The 21,060-nt window shown below is 40.6% G+C and overlaps 1 non-coding gene across 1 annotated transcript; it reads left to right on the plus strand.

Moving 5' to 3' along the window:
- Window positions 1–13,670: 13,670 nt before the first annotated feature.
- On the plus strand, window positions 13,671–13,773 carry LOC129461450 (U6 spliceosomal RNA). The gene has a single exon (XR_008650555.2). It is a non-coding gene; the product is annotated as a U6 spliceosomal RNA (small nuclear RNA).
- The last annotated feature ends 7,287 nt before the right edge of the window (window positions 13,774–21,060 follow it).

The following is a 21,060-nucleotide window of genomic DNA, read 5'->3' on the forward strand; positions in this document are numbered from 1 at the left end:
TCACCCAGGCTGGAACGCAGTGGCACAATCTTGGCTTACTGGAACCTCCACCTCCCAGGCTCAAGCGATCTTCCCACCTCAGCCACCTGAGTAGCTGGGACCACTGTTACATGTCACCATGCCCAGCTAATTTTTTGTACTTTTGGTAGAGACCATGTTGCCCAGGCTGGTCTTGAACTCCCGACCTCAAGTGATATGCCTGCCTCAGCCTCCCAAAGAGCTGGGATTACAGGTGTGAGCCACCATACCCGGCCCATCCAGTAAATTTTAAATTTCAGATATTGTACGTTTCAATATTAAATTTTCTATTTTCTTTTTTAATGATCTTACACTTACTTTACTTAACATGTGTTTTCCTTTACCTCATGAAGCTTATAGTATCTATTTTAAAGGCTTTATCTGATAATGTCACCAGGTGTGTCATCTTGGGGTTGACCTTTGCTAATTGTCTGTTCTCTTAAGAACTGATCATGGCTGGGCGCAGTGGCTCTCGCCTGTAATCCCAGCACTTTGGGAGGCCGAGGCGGGCGGATCACGAGGTCAGGAGATTGAGACCCTCCTGGCTAACACGGTGAAACCCCATCTCTATTAAAAATACAAAAAATTTGCCCGGCATTGAGAGATGACAGCGTGCTGGCAGCCCTCGCTCACTCTTGGCACCTCCTCTGCCTCCGCGTCTGCTCTGCCCACGCTCGGGGAGCCCTTCAGCCCACCACTGCGCTGTGAGGGCCCCTCTCTGGGCTGGGTGAGGCCGGAGCTGGCTCCCTCAGCTTGCCGGGAGGTGTGGAGGGAGAGGTGCGGGCGGGAACCAGGCCTGCGCGCAGCACTTGCGGGCCAGCTAGAGTTCCAGATGGGTGTGGGCTTGCAAGGCCCTGCACTTGGAGGAGCCCCAGGCAGTGGGGCCAGGAGCTGCCGAGGATGCACTGGATCCCCCACAAGTGCCTGCGCTCAATTTCTCAACGGGCCTTAGCTGCCTCCCGGCGGGGCAGGGCTCAGGACCTGGGCTCCTGCGCCACCGGAGCCTCCCTGACGAGCGCTGCTCCCTGCTCCACAGCACCCGGTCTCATCCACCGCCCAAGGGCTGAGGAGTGCGGGTGCATGGCGCAGGACTGGCAGGCAGCTCCACCTGTGGCCTCAGTGCGGGATCCACTGGGTGAAGCCAGCTGGGCTCTTGAGTCTAGTGGGGACTTGGAGAACCTTTATGTCTAACTAAGAGATTGTAAAAACACCAATCAGCACACTGTGTCTAGCTCGGGGTTTGTGGATGCATCAATTGGCACTCTGTATCTAGCTCAAGGTTTGTAAATGCACCAATCAGCACCCTGTGTCTAGCTCAAGGTTTGTAAATGCACCAACCTGTGCGTGTTCTGTGGCTAGCTGATCTGGTGGGGACTTGGAGAACCTTTATGTCTAGCTAAGGGATTGTAAACACACCAATCAGCACCTTGTCAAAACGGACCAATCAGCTCTCTGTAAAACAGACCAATCGACTATCTGTAAAATTGACCAATCAGCAGGATGTGGGTGGGGCCAGATAAGAGAATAAAAGCAGGCTGCCCGAGCCAGCAGTGGAAACCTGGTTGGGTGTCCTTTCATGTTGTGGAAGCTTTGTTGTTTTACTCTTGTTGCTACTGCACACTTTTTGGGTCCTTACTACCTCTATGAGCTGTAACACTCACTGTGAAGGTCTGTAGCTTCACTCTCAAAATTAGCAAGACCACAAACCCACCAGGATGAATGAACAACTCCAGATGCGGCGCCTTAAGAGCTGCAGCACTCACCGCAAAGGTCTGTAGCTTCACTCCTGAGCCAGCGAGACCACGAACCCACCAGAAGGAAGAAACTCCGAACGCGTTGGAACATCAGAAGGAACAAACTGCGGACATACTGCATTTAAGAACTGTAACACTCACCACAGGGGTCTGTGGCTTCATTCTTGAAGTCAGTGAGACCAAGAACCCACCAATTCTGGACGCAGCATGGTGGCAGGCGTCTGTAGTCCCAGGTACTCCAGAGGCTGAGGCGGGAGAATGGCGTGAACCCGGGAGGCGTAGCTTGCAGTGAGCCGAGATTGCTCCACTGCACTCCAGCCTGGGTGGCAGAGCGACAGTCTGTCTCGGAAAATAAAAAATAAAAAAAACTGGTCACATTTTTCTGGTTGTTTGTTGAGTAATTTTGAATTGTATTCTGGACTTTTCGAATATCAAATTGTGTGGATATGAGTCCTATCAAAATCCTATAAGGGATGTTATTATTACTTTATCATTTTAGCAGGCAATCACTCCAGTTAGCTTCAGACTGCATGTTTTAAAAATCACTTTCTGTGGGCAATGTTCAAATCTCGGTTCAGTTTTCAAAATGTAGTGAATACGGCTTTGGGTTTGTTCAACACACATAAGAAGTTAGTCTGAGAATTGGGTGGTGCTTTACATATTAGTTCAATTCTCAAAGCTTTGCTATGTTGTCTTAGGTCTAGTCCCATGCATATGCACCTCAAAGGTAAACATGGATTTGTGTAGTTTCTTATATATTATTAAGACATCGTGTTCTCCAGTACACTTCTCTCCAGGATTCCTTCTACATGCTGTCCCATGGAGGTCCCTTTTTCCAGTTGTTCTGTGCAGAAAGATAAGGTTTCTTTTAACAGTTTTAATTGCCTGGATCACTGCTACTAAGAAGCTCTGCACTTGAGGCCTGCCCTTGGGGCACAGCTACAGGAGAAAAGGGGGAAAAATGAGAAGTCATTCTCATATGTGTTGCTTCTTCAAGTTTTGACTCCACATCACTATTTGCCTGTTTTACTTTCAAGAGTCCTCAGATTTTTTTTTTAAATTTTGTCCAGAGTTTCTAGTTATAATCAGCAGAAGATATAGGTCATAGTGGATGTGTTCCATTTTGACACGAGTAGGAAGTCACATCCTGATATTTGATGTAAGAAAAAATTTTGGCAGGGCCTGATGGTTCATGCCTGTAATCCCAGCACTTTGGAAGGCTGGGGCACGCGGATTGCCTGAGCTCAGGAGTTCGAGACCAGCCTGGGCAATATGGTGTAAACCCATCTCTACAGAAAAAAAAAAAAAAAACAAAAAACATTAGCCGGGTATGGTGGTGTGCACCTATGGTCCCAGTTGCTCGGGAGGCTTAGGCGGGAGGATGGTTTGAGCCCAGGAGGTGGAGGTCACAGTGAGTTGAGATTGCGCCACTGCTCTCCAGCCTGGGTGACAAAGTCAGACCCTGTTTCGAAAAAGAAAAAAAAATTTGGGGGGGATATTTGTAAGGATGTATGAAATTCATATAATGGAAGGATGAAGTCTTGGAGATCACATAGTCCAGTGGAACTCCCTCAGTAGTGGCCTAGGGTGGGAAGGGGCTAAGAGTGCTAAGTATAGACAATATTCAAGTGTATTCTTAAAATAACTGACCGAAGTCAGAACTCAAACATTCCAGTTATGTTGAGATCTTGATGTCTTTTCTCATACTCTTCTTTAGTGGGTAGCCTTGCACAAACACCCTCCAATGATGTCTAGGATCATCGTTTAGACATTTTGCTACTCAAAGCTCTAGGCATTCCACAGAACAGTTTCAGGGCCAAAAGCAGTGGTATGTGGGTGGACTTGTGTTATTAGTGCCTGCTTCAATTAGAGCAGCCCACTTTGATCTCTTTTTCATATTGGACTGCAAGATGTCATAACACGATTTACAGTGGTAAACAAAACATGACAAATAATAGAAAACCACCAGTTTACAGTAAAAAGCCTGGGATTGGATTGATCAGCAGTCGCAGTATATGATGTTGCTTTCCAGTTCTTCTTCTCTGATGCTTGTAAAACAGCTGACACACTAGATAGGAAGTAGTGACGACTCTTCAGGGATTGCCTGGGACACTAAGGGAGGTTTAGAGCAGACAACATGTTTCTGTTCCCTTGCATTTAAAGCACTTGTCTGTATGCTGGAAAATGCAACATTAGCTGTCGTCGGCTTCTGTGCTTCACTCCCTTACTACCAGAGTAAACCAGTTCTGCTTGATGACCTAAAGCTATCAAACCAAGATGGTACTAATTTTACCTTGTTGGAGAGTATTTGCTTTTTATAAGAAACTCCTGAGAATGGTAAATTCTTTACAGCACAAAGAAATTGAATACTTGCACTTAAGGTATCAGGCTAGTGGAAGAAGAGACTCTTCCTTGATTATCTTATAACACACAGGTTATATAAAGTTAAACAATCCTGGACCCATCTGTTAGGGCTAGGGTGGTGGCTGAGTATTAATTACACCTAATAGTTATCCCAAGCTTCCAATAAATTCTCATAAAGTAGTACCAAAAAATGAAAATGCACGACACACAACAACCTGTGAAACAAAAGATAAAAGTCAAACATAGAGGAGAATCCTAGAAGTATTTCTATTATTAAACTCTTAGTAGAGCCAAATTAAGAAACAGAAGTGCATAGCGATGCACACAGCACCTTTTTTTTTTTCTTTTTTTTTTTGTTTTTGTTTTTTGAGACAGGGTCTTGCTGTGTTACCCAGGTTGGAGTGCAGTGGCATAATCATAGCTCACTGCAGCCTTGACCTCCCAGGTTCAAGTGATCCTCCCATCTCAGCCTGCTGAGTAGCTGGGACCAGCGGCATGCGCCAGTGCACCCAGCTAATTTTTTTTTGTTGTCTTTTTTGTAGACAAAGGGTTTTGCCACGTTGCCCAGGCTCAATCTCCTGAGCTGAAGCAATCCACTCACCTCGGCCTCCCAAAGTGTTGGGATTACAGGCATGATCCACCATGCCTGGCCTCATATAGCATCTTTTGTATTAGGAAAACACAGCTGGAAAATAGGTAAAAAGAATTCTGTTTCATATCTCCCCTCACTTCCCCTGAGTGCCCATAGTTTGGGAACACATAGCTTCGTTAATGAGAAGGCTAGGCAGCCATGGCTTTCACTGTGTGAAAACTGATTTCTGAATGGTCAGAGTGTCCCATCCTGTCATTAACAGCCCCTTTTAGCCAATTCAGGTTCTACAATTCCCAGTGCATAATAGGCTAGGATAAAGAGAATGGAGATCTTGGGATATGAAGTCCTCTCAAAGGCAAAGAATTTCAGGTGGGGTAAATGTAGAGGAACCATAAAGGTGGTGCAATCTGGGGAAGAGTTAAGAGTTTTCATTCACCACTCAATGGCATTAAAGGATAAATAAGCTTAAACTTCTACACTTCTCTAGGTTAAACATCCTCTTCCTAATATAGAATTAGGAAGAGACTATTTCATTTCAAAAAAAGACACAAGATAAATGCTCATTAAGCAATAAAAACTGGCTTTGCATGTCAAATCACGAAGTATTAGAGAAGTGTCCATCAGTACCTAAGTTATTATTATTATTTATTTTTTTTTTTGAGACAGAGTCTTGCTATGTCACCCAGGCTGCAGTGAAGTGGCACAATCTCAGCTCACTGCAACCTCTGCCTCCTGGGTTCAAGTGATTCTTACGCCTCAGCTTCCCGAGTAGCTGGGACTACAGGTGTGCGCCACCACACCCAGCTAATTTTTTTTTTTTGTATTTTTTAGTAGAGATGGGGTTTTGCCATGTTCCCCAGGCTGGTCTCAAACTCCTGAGCTCAGGCAATCCACCTGCCTCAGCCTCCCAAAGTGCTAGGATTACAGGCATAGGATACCGCACTTGGCCAGTACATAAGTTAGATGTACTAAATAGCAAAACTCTGTACCTTATCTGTGTCCAAACTCTGGGCCTAGATATTTTCCCTCCAATTTGAAGATGAGAAAATAAGGGAAAAATAGTGGAGCCTAAGGAAAAAAGATCTTAGTATAAGCTCTCCTAAGAACTCAGAAAAGTCTTCATCTAATACTGATTTTCTACAGGCAGAGGAAGAAATTTTAGAAAGATTGTTTATTTTAAAACAAAACCTGTATGTTGACTGACAGGTGAATGGGTACACAAAATGTACTATATACACATAATGGAATATTATTCAGCCTTTAAAAAGGAGTGAAATTCTTATATATGCTCCATTGTAGGTGAAACATGAAGCACTATGCTAAGTGAAATAAGCCAGCCACAAAAGGACACATATTGTATGATTGCACTTATATGAGCTGCCTAAAATAGTTAAATTCATAGACAGAAAGTAGAATAGTGGTTGTTAAGGATTGCGGGGAGAGAAGAATCGGGGAGTTGTTGTTTAACGAGAATAGAGCTTCAGTTTGGAAAGACGGAAAAGTTCTGGAGATGAATGGTGATGATGGTTGTACAACAATGTAAATGTACTTAATGCCTCTGAATTGTACACTGAAAAATAGTTAAAATGGCATATTTTATGTTAAGTACATTTTACCACAATAAAAAATGCAAAAAAAAATTATGAAAATCTTTGAAGTCACAAAAAAGTACATACTGTATTATTTCATTTCCATGAAGTTCAAAACCAGGTAGAACGAATCTATGGTGATAGAAATCAGAATATTGATTACTTTTAGTGGGTAAGGTTTGTGGGAAGGGAAAGTGAGGAAATATTTGGGAGTATTGAAAGTCTCCCAGCCGGGCGAGGTGGTTCACACCTGTAATCCCAGCTCTTTGGGAGGCCGAGGCGGGTGGATCACGAGGTCAGGAGATCAAGACCATCCTGGCTGACACAGTGAAACCCCGTCTCTACTAAAAATACAAAAAAAATTAGCTGGGCGTGGTGGCGGGCGCCTGTAGTCCCAGCTACTCAGGAGGCTGAGGTAGGAGAATGGCGTGAACCCGGGAGGCAGAGGTTGCAGTGAGCTGAGATCGCACCACTGCACTCCAGCCTGGGCGACAGAGTGAGACTCCGTCTCAAAAAAAAAATAAAAAAAAGAAACTGTTCTATATCCTGACTTGGGTAGTGTTCATCCAGGTGTATACATATGTAAAAGTCCATTGAGTTGTACACTCAATTTGTATGTTTTACTAAATATACATTTTTATATATATAATGTATTATATATAGTATATCAGATATATCTATATATATTATATCTGCACCTATGAAATACCAACAGGCTATTAAAAAAAGAAAGAAGTCTAGGCCAGGTGCAGGGCTCATGCCTGTAATCCCAGCACTTTGCGAGGCCAAGGCGGGTGGATCATGAGGTCAGCAGATCGAGACCATCCTGGCCAACATGGTGAAACCCTGTCTCTACTAAAAATACAAAAATTAGCCGGGCATGGTGGCGTTTGCCTGTAGTCCCAGCTGCTCAAGAGGATGAGGCAGGATAATTGCTTGAATCCAGGAGGCGGAGGTTGCGGTGAGCCCAGATTGCACCACTGCACTCCAATCTGGGTGACAGAGCGATACTCCGTCTCAAAAAAAAAAAAAAAAAGAGCAGTCTAAAATGAGATGAAAACAGATTCAGATTAAAAACAAGCAAACCAAAACAAACAAAAAAACAAGCTATAAAAGCCTTCAAGGAAATCAAAATTTCAAAAGGCAGTAATTCTTTGAGAGGCTGCAGCAGGAGGATCACTTGAGGTCAGGAATTTGAGACCAGCCTGGGCAACATAGCAAGATCTTGTCTCTACAAAAAATTTAAAAAAAAAATAAAAAAAAATTAGCCAGGTATGGTGGTGTGTGCCTGTAATCCCTGCTGCTCCAGAGGCTGAGGTGAGAAGATTGTTAGAGGAATTCAAGGCTGCAATGAGCTATCATCACACCACTACACTCCAACTTGGATGACAACAGGAGACTCTATCTCTAAAAAAATTTTTTTAAATAAAAATTAAAATGCAGTGACTCAATAACATCCATTCTGGGAAAAGTTTATAGCAGACTTGCAGATCAAATCATGAAGTACTAGAGATTTACTAATAGGTAAAAATAATTTCTCAGTGCAGAAAATTAAATTCATGTTTCAGAAGACAAACTTGGAAGTCTTCCCAGAATGCAGAAGAAAAGAAAGAAAGAAAAATAAAAACAGATGAGGACAGAGATAAGACCCTAAGTATTGATAACTGATGTTCCAAAAGAAGAAAATGAAATAAATGGGGCATAATCAATAAACTAATATATGAGAAAAAAAATTTACTGAGAAAAAACCGAGTCAAAGAGTTCTCTCTTTTAGAAAAACATTATAAGAGATCCACCTCTGGGATTATACCAGTCAAGTTTTTGAATTTCAGAAATACACAAAGAATCTTACGAGAGCTAAGCTGGAAAATGTTGCCTATAAAGTAGCAAAGTGCAGATTGTTTTTTAACTTTTTCTCAGTGGCACTGAGTCTAAAAAAGAAGATGGAGCAAATGTAATGAATTTTGAGAAAACTCTATCTACCCATGTTGTCACTGATGTGAAGACAATAGGCATTCTTACCCATGCAAGATTCCACCTAAGTATTCTTCATTTTAAAATTATTTAAAGTTTTACTTTAGGTTGCCCAAAATGAGTCACAATTAAAACTCAAGAAAACAGATTCTCTAGGACTAGAAATAAACATGGGAATTAAACATACAGAAATAAATCTAAACATTAATCATAGTTGAGCTACAAATCTGAATTAGTATTGTAAAACTTGAAAAAAAGGTTATAGTGTTTTTAAAAAAGAAGAGAGAAAGATAAAGTTTGAGGCAGCAAATGTGCCAAGTTTCTCATCCAAATAGAAAGTTAGAAAGTTACAGTTTTATTTTTAAATTTATGATCAGAGAAATGTGGGGCCAACATTGCTTATGTTTCAAGGTAATTATTAGTAAACTAACAAGAATTTTTTAATCCAAAATCCAAATCATTGCAGAAGCAAGAGGAAAATAAGGTCAAGGTTATAGAGCAAATTATAGAAAGCAAAAACAACAACTAAGAAGAAATTTTTTAAAAAAGAAAGAATGAGGGTAGGTATAGTGACTCATGCCTGTAATCCCAGCACTTCGGGAGGCCAAGGTGGGAGGATTGCTTGAGCCCAGGAGTTCAAGACCAGCTTGGGCAACAAAGTGAGACTCCCTTGACCCCACCTTACCCTCTCTACAAAAAATGGAAAAAAATTAGCCCATCGCGGTGGCAAGTGCCTGTAATCCCAGCTACTCTTGAGGCTGAGGCAGGAGGATTGCTTGAGTGCACAAGTTCCAGACTAGCCTGGGCAACAAGTGAGAATCCATCTCTACAAAAAATAGAAAAAATTAGCTCAGTGGGATGGCTGGACCCCTGTAGTGCCAGCTATTCTTTGGAAGGATCACTTGAGCCCAGGAGTTTGAAGTTGCAGTGAGCTATGATCGCCCCACTGCATTCCAGCCTAGGCAACATAGTGAGACCCTGTCTAAAAATATATATGTATATATGGATATGATTGTGTACCTATGGGAAAAATAAAAGAAACTGAACAGCCATTTTCTTTTGTGAAATGAACTAAGTGGCTTATGGAGGCTTTATTTATTCTTATGGTTGCCTTCCATTTATGAAAAATGTTTTTTCATCTTCCATAATGGTATAACGTTTTTAAGTCTAAAAAATTATACAATTAGGCCGGGCGCGGTGGCTCACGCTTGTAATCCCAGCACTTTGGGAGGCCGAGGCGGGCGGATCACGAGGTCAGGAGATCGAGACCACGGTGAAACCCTGTCTCTACTAAAAATACAAAAAATTAGCCGGGCGTGGTGGCGGGCGCCTGTAGTCCCAGCTACTCGGAGAGGCTGAGGCAGGAGAATGGCGTGAACCCGGGAGGCGGAGCTTGCAGTGAGCCGAGATCGCACCACTGCACTCCAGCCTGGGCGACAGAGCGAGACTCCATCTCAAAAAAAAAAAAAAAAAAAAAAAAATATACAATTAGTGGAGGAAGAATTATAATAATACTTTTCATTGTATACCCCATTGTATCTTTTAAATTTGTGTGATCATATACGTACACTAATTGTTTGAATAAGGATAGTATAAAATTTTCAGAATATGGATTGGAACAAGAGATACTTCTCAATCTCTGTTAAACTCACTGTATGTGTATGATGCTGAAGTTGTATTTGGCTTATATGTAGAGGAAATTAGAAAAAGTTAGTTTTAAGGACATGGGGAAAAGAATAAAGTAGACGTATTTGAAAAGATGAAAACCATTTAGGCCTGAAAATTCGAAGAACATGCTTGTTCATCGGAGCTTCTCATCTCCTGGTTTTAGTCCCTCGTGGCGCCCAGCTATACTTTCTGCTGTTGCTTAAATTGGCTTAAGTTGGCTTCTGTTTCCTGCAATAACCACATCAAAATACCTAAAACCTTGGTGATAGTTATAAATAGGAAAATCCTAAAGAAACCATTCAAAAGTAGCAGTCCATTGGGATGAATGTGTGTGTATTTATCTCTAGAACTACGAGGGTAACATAATATTACCCTTGTAACATATTAGAAATTTTCTTTCTTTTTTTCTTTTTAAGATGGAGTCTCACTCTGTTGCCTAGGCTGGAGTACAGTGGCGCAATCTTGGCTCACTGCAACCTCTGCCTCCCAGGTTCAAACAATTCTCCTACCTCAGCCTCTCAAGTAGCTGGGATTCAGGCACATACCACCACACTTGGCTAATTTTTTTGTATTTTTGGTAGAGACAGGGTTTCACCATGTCGGCCAGGCTGGTGTCAAACTCCTGGCCTCAGGTGATCAGCCGGCCTCGGCCCCCCAAAATGCTGGAATTACAAGCGTGAGCCACGGTGCCTGGCCTGTAACTTTCTTTATATGATACATATGTCAATCATTAGCTATATAATAACTTCAACATATACCAAAAAAGCAATTGATAAAATATTAAACAAATTCCTAACGAAGCTTCAAAAGCAGATTGGATAGATAATTTTAGATGGGACTCAGCATAGTTTTAACTGTAGTGATAACATTATTCTATGTCAATTATCTTTGTAGTCTAATTACTTCCAGAAGAAAGTTTGAGTTTGGTGCACTAGTATACAGTCTTAACACTTTCCTAACGCTTCCTAATGTCCTTTTTTTTTTTTCCACTGAGCAGTTGGCATTAGGCGCAGTGCCTTTTTTTTTTTTTTTGAGACAGGGTCTCTGTTGCTCAGGCTTGAGTGCAGTGGTGCAATCACAGCTCACTGCAGTCTTGACTTCCCAGGCTTAGGTGATCCTCCCACCTCAGCCTCCCAAGTAGCGGGGGCTACAGGTGCTCACCACCATGTCTGGCTAATTTTTTATATTTTTTGTAGAGATGGAGTTTTGCCATGTTGCCCAGGCTGGTCTCAAACTCCTGGCCTCAAGTGATCTGCCCGCTGGGGTCTCCCAAAGTGCTGTGATTACAGGCATGAGTCATGGCGCTCAACCAATCTCAGAGCCTTAAGCAAGGAACAGTAATAGAATGTTACAACATTGTTTTTGTGTTATTTTATTTATTTTTATGGTTGCCTTCCATTTATAGAAAATGATTTTGTTTTTCCATCTTCTTTTTTTTTTTTTTTTTTTTTGAGACGGAGTCTCGCTCTGTCGCCCAGGCTGGAGTGCACTGGCGCGATCTCGGCTCACTGCAAGCTCCGCCTCCCGGGTTCACGCCATTCTCCTGCCTCAGCCTCTCCGAGTAGCTGGGACTACAGGCGCCCGCCACCACGCCCGGCTAATTTTTTGTATTTTTAGTAGAGACGGGGTTTCACCGTGGTCTCGATCTCCTGACCTCATGATCCGCCCGCCTCGGCCTCCCAAAGTGCTGGGATTACAAGCGTGAGCCACCGCGCCCGGCTGTTTTTCCATCTTCTATAATGGTATAAAGCTTCCTTTTTAGTGGAATTTAAATCTAAAAAAATTACACAGTTGAAGAAAAACATTAGGTAAATAAAATCATATGTTGTAGTAGATAAATGATGTTAGTATTTAACTGATGTCCATACATCAGTGAATAGAAAGACACTGTCTTAACATGAGAGCGAGTATTTATTTTAAATCAAAACTTAACACATGCTTAAATATGAGTTGTTTCTGAGGAAAACTGACAAAAGACAAGGATATCTGTTGTCTATCTCTACTGCTGTAGTTAAAGCACTGAGACCTGAAATAGATGTGAGGTATGATTACTGGTAAGAAAGAAACCAAACCAAATGTCTATACATTATTTAGACACACATGATATTTTGTCAAATTCAAGATTTTCCTTTTCACATTTTAGACTCCCTGAAATTGAGACACATCTCAAAAATGATAGCTTGTTAGTGTCCTTTCCTTTGGTGGTATGTAAAATAATTATATATCTTATAATTGATATTGTTTTACATTAAAATGTGGTAGTTATCAATAAATCCTTAAAAATTTCAAAATGAGAAAATTTTATAGACACAATAAGTTCAATAAAATGGCTGGGTAAGAGATGCTAAATATGTCGTAATCAATAATTGTAAAATAATCCAAATAAAAGTCCTTTTCAGAATGACAACAAAATTTTTAGAATATCCAGAAATAATCTCAGTGAAAAATCTGTGTGGCCCAGGTGATACCCTCTATAACATTTTGTTAAAAAATATTTTTAAACATTTTTGGGCTGGGTGTGGTGGCTCATGCCTGTAATCCTAGCACTTTGGGAAACTGAGGCAGGCAGATCACTTGAGCCCAGGAGTTTGAGACCAGCCTGAGTAACATGGCAAAATTCTGTCTCTACAAAAGAATACAAAAATTAGCTGGGCGTGGTAGCAGGCACCTGTGGTCCTAGCTACTCAGGAGGCTGAAGTGGGAGGATCACCTGAGCCTGGGAGGTTGAGGCTGTGGTGAACAGTGATTGTGCCACTGCACTACAGCCTGGGTGACAGAGTGAGACCCTGTCTGAAATAAAAATAATTTTTTGAATAAAAATTACCAATTATTGATTGGGAAGATGAAATAGCATAAATATTTCTTTTCAAATTAAATTATAATTTAAAATATTTTCAGTTAAAATGGCAGTGGAATGGGGGTACAGTGAGGAAGAACTTGAAAAATTATTCTAAAATTCGTATGTAAGAATAACAAGTTAAGATAACTTTTTAAAGAAGAAAAGTAACAAAAGAAGACTAGATTTTCTGGGCTATCAAAACACACCACATGACTATAGTTATATTACTATACTAGTAGAATAAATATATTTACAATGAAATAGAAGAGAGCAGGAATATAGTTACACATAATTCATCCTTGTTAATGAAAGTATCATAATGAATCATTAAGACAAGCTTATTTAATAGATGGTATTAATAGAATTGTTTAGCAATCTGAAAAAGTACAAGATTCTCACCTTATTCAATACATCAAAATATATTCACTTATAATTAAAAATAAAATATGGAAAACCAAGCCATGGTGGGAGAGTGGGGGGACAAAAGTAAATAGAAATAAAAATATATTAAGCCTTTGGAAAGTGGAAGGACTTTTTTTTTTTTTTTGAGACGGAGTCTTGCTCTGTCGCCAGTCTGGAGGGCAGTGGTGGCAATATCGGCTCACTGCAAGCTCCGCCTCCCGGGTTCAAGCGATTCTCCTGCCTCAGCCTCCTGAGTCACTGGGACTACAGGCATGCGCCACCGCACCTGCCTAATTTTTTGTATTTTTAGTAGAGACGGGGTTCACCATGTTGGTCAGGCTGGTCTCGATACTCCTGACCTCAGGTGATCCGCCCGCCTCGGCCTCCCAAAGTGCTGGGATTACAGGCGTGAGCCTCTGCGCCCAGCCAGAAAGTGGAAGGACTTTCTAAACATAAAAACAGCAAAAGAAATGCTCACTTGGGCAGCACATATACTATAATTGAACGATACAGAGATTAGCATGGCTCCTGTGCAAGAATGACACACAAATTAAATTGTTTAAAAAAGTAAACATTTTGGTTGTCAAAAATATACTCAGAATTTAAAAATAAATAAAAAGATTGGTAAGAATGTGCAATTAAGAAGATAAAGGTTAGTATTGTATTTATATTCATACAAATCAATAAGAAAAATTCTGAGTCAATTGATGAATAGGCACAGAATGTAAATTAATGCAAAAAAAACAACTAATTGACAAACATATGGAACACATATCCAACCTCATAATAATCAATGATATGCAAATCAATAGAACAATGAGCTCAGATGTAAATAGTAACACACCCAGTGCTGAGGAAAAAATAATAAAAAGGCGCACAGGCTAGGCGTGGTGGCTCACACCTGTAATTCCAGCACTTTGGGATGCCAGGCAGGCAGATCACCTGAGCTCAGGAGTTCGAGACTAGCCTGGCCAACGTGGTGAAACCCCATCTCTACTAAAAATACAAAAACTTAGCCGGGTTTGGTGGTGCACCCTGTAGTCCCAGCGGCTCGGGAGGCTGAGGCAGGAGAATTGCTTGAATCTGGGAGGTGGAGGTTGCAGTGAGCAGAGATCGGCCACTGCACTCCAGCCTGGGCAACAGAGTGAGACTCCATTTCAAAAAAATAAAAAATAAAAAATAAATAAAAATAAACAAATAAGAAGGCACACGACTATTAATAGTGGGAGCATAAACTTGTATTACCAAATTAAAACAAACAAACGAACAAAAAAAAACTCCCTTCCTTTTGGCCGGAACCGCCATCTTCCAGTAATTAGCCAAAATGACGAACACAAAGGGAAAGAGGAGAGGCACCCAATATATGTTCTCTAGGCCTTTTAGAAAACATGGAGTTGTTCCTTTGGCCACGTATATGCAAATCTATAAGAAAGGTGATATTGTAGACATCAAGGGAATGGGTACTGTCCAAAAAGGAATGCCCCACAAGTGTTACCTTGTCAAAACTGAAGAGTCTACAATGTTCCCCAGCATGCTGTTGGCATTGCATAAACAAACAAGTTAAGGGCAAGATTCTTGCCAAAAGAATTAATGTGCGTATTGAGCACATTAAGCACTCTAAGAGCCGAGATAGCTTCCTGAAATGCTTGAAGGAAAATGGTCAGAAAAAGAAAGAAGCCAAAGAGAACGGTACCTGGGTTCAACTGAAGCGCCAGCCTGCTCCACCCAGAGGAGCACACTGTGTGAGAACCAATGGGAAGCAGCCTGAGCTGCTGGGACCTATTCCCTATGAATTCATGGCATCACAGGTGTTAAAAAAATAAAAGAACTCTGGAGTGTAAAAATGTTTCTCTTCATTGAGTAGAAGTGTGGTGTCCTCTCCCTGAAAGAAATATTTAAAGCAAATTTTAATTTTGTCCTAATTCATTATGTAATGTCTTCACTATGCAAATTTAATGTATTTCTTGTTGAAATATGTGAGGTAGCTTATTGTGCAAAAAATTACTGAATTGCTTAGAAAAAGGCCAGGTATTATGTATGAAATATTTGTACTAGTTTGAAGATAGTCCCTCTAAATCATCAATGAATATAATTATTTTCAAAAAAAAACAACTTTATGTAGAAAGATGTTTACAGTAGCATTATTTATAGATGAACAGAGTAATGGTTAAGCAAACTATGGTAAATTTCTAGAATGGAATATTATGCAGGTTTCAAAAGTTACACTTAGAGTAAATATAAGACTGTATGCTGTAAAAATGTATACAATAATTATACATATAGCATATAAAACGAACAAACAATTACAGATGGAGAAAAAAGATAAAAGGGAAACTCCAAAAACATCAACAGTGATGGTAATTGGGTGGTGGGAATATGGGTGATTTTTGTTCTCTGCTTACTTTTCCATATTTTCCAAAATTTTAAAAATAAGCATGAACTATTTTTACAATGAAAAGAAAAACATGATTATTGCTTTTAAAGTCCTGGCCTATGCCCTAGGGAATGTATGAAGCAGCAATGACAAGAACACATAAACAAAAACAAATGTATAAATTAAACTAGCAGAGTATTTACACTGCAAATTAAAGGGGGTAAAGTGTATGAGTTATCATGGCTATTAAGAAAGAACATAGAGAGTGTAAGGGTAACATTTATATAAATATGGGTGGGCATAAGGAATCAGTGTCTCTCTTCCAGTTAGAGAGATTTTTAGGGAGGAGGTTACATTTCAGGAGGTATTTGAATGATAGAAGGGAGGGGAAAACAGTGAAATGTCAGAAACATTTTTCTGTTTCCAAGTGTTTGGTATGGAAGTCTGAAAGTTGGGACTGAGATGAATGATAAAAGTTATGGCAAATAAAAAAGAGAAGTAGATATTGAGTGACGAGCCCGTCACTGCCAAAAAAAGGCAAGTCACCAGTTTAGGAACATTAAAGAGGAAGATTCAGAACCTAAAAAGCAATAGGACAGAAAGTACACTTGGTCTTGGAACTCAGTGGAGTGGTGCTGGGTGGGAGGGGGAAATCTGGATAGGAAGCTGTTACAAAAAAATGAGAAAGAGTATGTAACCAGCTATGTGTATCTCCTTGATCTGGGCTTCCTTCTCTTATTATAGCCACATACCAACTATCTCAGAAATTCCACAAACATAACAGCCCCCACCCTTAGAATAAATTGTAATATCAGCCATTTGCGTGCTCGGGGTTGTGAGTATCGTAACAGTAGGGTTCCCAAAATGGCAATGGCATAAATCAGGGAAGTAATTGTTTTACAAAAATCCATTTTCCTCTATTTCTTCATTCTGTTTCTAGGGTCAGTGCAAGTATTTTTGCAGTTGAATGGAATAGCAGCTTCTAAGAAATAAAAAACAGATGTTAGAGGAAGGCATTCCAGGGTGAGTCAGGAGAAGCCTTAAGGGTACTCTGTGCTCACAGCTTGCCCTACACTTTTCCTTGCTGTAATCTTGATAGATGCCTACATCCCCAACTCTGCGTAGGCAGCATCAAGGCTATAGTAGATCTAAAAATGTCAAAATACATTTACTCCCACACCTGAATGTCCTGTGGAAAGAAAAGCTTGACTGATCTCAAAAGGAGTACTCTTAGGTAAAGGAACATACTCTCTTGATTCGCTTTTCAGATCTAGTAAAATATACACAGATAAACTACTTATGGGTAAATATTAATCATATAAAACCAACCTGTTAAAACAGAACTGAACTTAATTTTTTACAACTTTCTGTTTACTAAAGTTGTTCAGTATCAAGTGAAGTTATTCTATGTGAATAACTTTGGAAAGTTATATTAAACATAATAAGTATCATACTTTCTTGGAAATGTTAGCTAAAGTTTCTATAGGAACTTAGCCACATCACATTGTTAACACGTTTGTGGTATGCATTTTTGAAATAACATGAAATTTATAGCACTGAATTAAAATTGATGTGTGATCGTACCTGCATTTTTGGTATGTTTTTGAAATAGAATAAACATGATTATCTTCTAAATTGAGGAAATAGAAAAACATAGGTAGAATGTGTTTATATGAGAATATGGTAATTTTGTAATAACTTAAAACACCTGAAATCATTCTTTAATTTGTTTAAAAAGCTTTTACATTTATTTTGGACAGAGTTTCCACTGAAGTGAAGATTAACATGAGTTAGTCTGTCATTCCTTTACCAAGGGTCTATTGTGGGCACCTTCCTTTCATAGTGGGTAATATAAAGAAGTATAAAAGGCATTCCCAACATATATCTCTCTATATATTTACTTATGATTAATTCTTTTCTGAAATTCAACTGTTTTGTCTTGTATTGCTGTAAAACTACGCCAAAACCTAGTGGCTCTAAGTATCAACCATTTTATTATTTGCCCATGATTCTGCAGTATGGGCAGAGAGCTTGGAGGGATCAGCTTGTTTCTCATTCTATGTGCCATCAAAGCTGGGGGCTGCTGGAATGGGCCAGTCTGGGGTCTCTGTTCTCAAGGTCTGTAGGATTCCTTGGTTGTCTTCCATGTGATCTGTTCATGTGGTTACTTAGCTTGGGTTTCCTCACATCATGGTGATCTCAGTTTAGTCTGACTTCCCAGAGCATAAAACTGTTAGCTGCCAGGCACCCTCAGAGCTTAGGCCTCCTGCTGGCACAGTGCTACTTTTGCTGCATTGTACTGGTTAAAGCAGGTCACAAGACCCCAGCCTGGATTCAGTGTGGGAGGGAATGCCACAAGGGCGTGAATATTGGAGACATAGTTCATTGGGGGCAATCTTTGGAGGCTAGCTAACACATCAATATTTATTAGAGAAATTCACGAACACGATACCAAGCCTATTTCCTACCAAACGACCAAAAGCAAAGGAATGCTCAGCTTAATTGTCTTTTACTATACAGAAGTCTACACCCTAATCTTTCTGATGTTTCCATGATCTCTCCCAAATATGCCTCATTCAAATTCTTTCAGCACTGCAGTCTCTTCATTAGGTTCTAGCATGACTCTCATCTACACTAAATGTTTCCAGATGCCTGAATTCCAAAATGCAGAAAAATTAAGATACAACTAGTTTAATCTATATATTTACAGAGTTGTCAACTTTGTAAATTTTTTTTAATAATTATTTTTTTCTTTTTCAGAGACAGGGTCTTGCTATGTCACCCAGGCTGGAGTGCAGTGGCTTGGTCCTAGTTCACTGCAGCCATGAACTTCTGTGCTGAAACGATCCTCCTGCCTCAGCCTCCCAAGTAGCTGGGACTATAGACACGTACCACCATGCCTGGTTAATTTTTTAATTTTTTTTGTAGACACGGGGATTTCGCCATGCTGCCCAGGCTGGTCTGAAACTCCTGAGCTCAAGCGATCCTCCTGCCTTGGCTTCCCAAAGAGCTAGGGTTACAGGCATGAGCCACTGTGCTTGGCCCACTTCGTAATTTTTTAATTGCCAATTAAGAACATTAAAAAAATGTACCATCTACTATTACTCTTGCTTCTTAAAGGAAAGTATGTTTAATTTTTAAAAAAGTAACAGAATTTCATACTGAAGGACGGCCTTAGATCTGGTTACTTTATGAAAACTTACTGTATATCTTTATTGTTCTCATTTTGCTGCAAGTCATGAAAATCCCACCAAGGACTACCACTGGTTCCTGGACCCAGTGTTTGGGAATCCCTAGTCAGTTCAGTGTTACCGAACATTTTCAAGGCCTTTAAAAAATTTTTTTTTTTTTGAGACAGGGTCTGGCTCCCTTGCCCAGGCTGGAGTGCAGTGTGACATGATCTCAGCTCACTACAACCTCAGCCTTCCAGGCTCAAGCAATTCTCCCACCTCAGCCCCCTGGGTAGCTGGGACTACAGGTGCCACCATGCCTGGTTAATTTTTGTATTCTTTTGTAGAGATAGGATTTCACTATGTTGCCCAGGCTGGTCTCCAACTCTTGAGCTCAAGTAATCTGCCTGCCTTGGCCTCCCAAAATGCTGGGTATTACAGGTGTGAGCCACTACACCCACCCTTCAAGACCCTTTTCATTCAACCTGCTAAAATCATTTCACATCTTTACCTAAGGACTGTAATCAGACTGATGATATTACAAATTCTATAACTCCCTCATTTACATGGAATCATTTAAATCTGTGCTAATGTAAATAATCCCATTGTTAAATACTTGTCACTGTATTAGGACTGGATAGTGTTAACACAGTTATAGTTATGAATAGGGGGGTTCTGTAGTTAGATTGTCTCTGTTCCAATCAGGGTCTGAGCAAATATTAACAACATATCTCTCTGCACTTCAGTTTCCCCATCTGTGGCATAGTTTTAAAGAGATTATGTATAAAGTGTATGGAGTAGTACCTAGCACGTGGTGAGCACTCAGTATGTTTGTTATATTATTATTATATACACGGCATCAGTATTTTGCACTTGCATGTAGGATTTTAACATACTTTACATTTTAAGGGTGATCTCAAATATCCACAATACTTTGGAAGAGATTAGTCACAATTAGACGATAGAATTTTAAGGTTGGAAGGGAACTTTATTTTATTTTTATTTATTTGTTTTTTTGAGACAGAGTCTCACTCTGTCACCCAGGCTGGAGTGCAGTGGCGCCATCTCGGCTCACTGCAACCTCCGCCTCCTGGGTTCAAGCAATTCTCCTGCTTCAGCCTACAGAGTAGCTGGGATTACAGGGGCCTGCCACCATGCCCAGCTAATGGAAGGGAATTTTTAATATCATATGATTCCACCCTATTAAAGGTGAGGACCTCTTTATTAAAAAAAGTTGGCCTGGCACGGTGGCTCACATCTGTAGTCCCAGCACTTTGGGAGGCTGAAGAGGGCGGATCACGAGGTCAGGAGTTCGAGACCAGCCTGGGCAACATGGTGAAACCCCGTCTCTACTAAAAATACAAAAATAGGCCAGGGCCGGTGGCTCACTCCTGTAATCCCAACATTTCCGGAGGCCGAGGCAGGCAGATCACCTGAGGTCGGGAGTTCAAGACCAGCCTGACCAACATGGAGAAACCCCATCTCGACTAAAAATACAAAATTAGCCGGGCATGGTGGTGCATAGCTGGGTAATCCCAGCTATTCGGGAGGCAGGAGAATCACTTGAACCCAGAAGGTGGAGGTTGCGGTGAGCCGAGATTGAGACATTGCACACCAGCCTGAGCAACAAGAGTGAAACTCCATCTCAAAACAAAACAAACAAAACACCAAAAATTAGCTGGGCATGGTGGTGCGCACCTGTAATCCCAGCTACTCTGGAGGCTGAGGCAGGAGAATCGCTTGAACCCGGGAGGCAGATGTTGCAGTGAGCCGAGATCGCGCCACTGCACTCCAGCCTGGGCAACAAGAGTGAAACTCCGCCTCGGAGAAAAAAAAAAAAGTTAATTCAGAGTCCATCTATCTTATGGCAGAAGATAACTAGTGATGTGTTACAATAATCAGAAGAGCCTTGTAGCTAAGTAAGCTATATATGGACCCCACATATATTTCTAGTAGATATTTCTAGAAATATATGGACCCCACATATATTTCTAGTAGTTCTGCCAGGTTGGTTATCACTTCCACTTATATTTATCAGTGTCACTCATGTATTGTCTTAACTACTTGTATTTTTTCATATGTGTCTAAATGGAAAGCAACATAATGTTCACCATTCTCTGAGAAACAACAAAATTCCTAATACCTAAAAATGGTAATAATAATAATAAAAAAAAGACAAGCAGGGTTTAGGAAATTTATTTTAGGGCAACTGCCTGATTTATTTTAAGCCCTATGCTTAAAAATAAGTCTAATTCACATGACTTAAAATGCTGGAGCCAAGAAAAGTCACTGCAAAGGCATTTAATGAAATACCTG

This window comes from Symphalangus syndactylus, chromosome 1 (assembly GCF_028878055.3).
Source record: "Symphalangus syndactylus isolate Jambi chromosome 1, NHGRI_mSymSyn1-v2.1_pri, whole genome shotgun sequence".
Lineage (NCBI taxonomy): Eukaryota > Metazoa > Chordata > Mammalia > Primates > Hylobatidae > Symphalangus > Symphalangus syndactylus.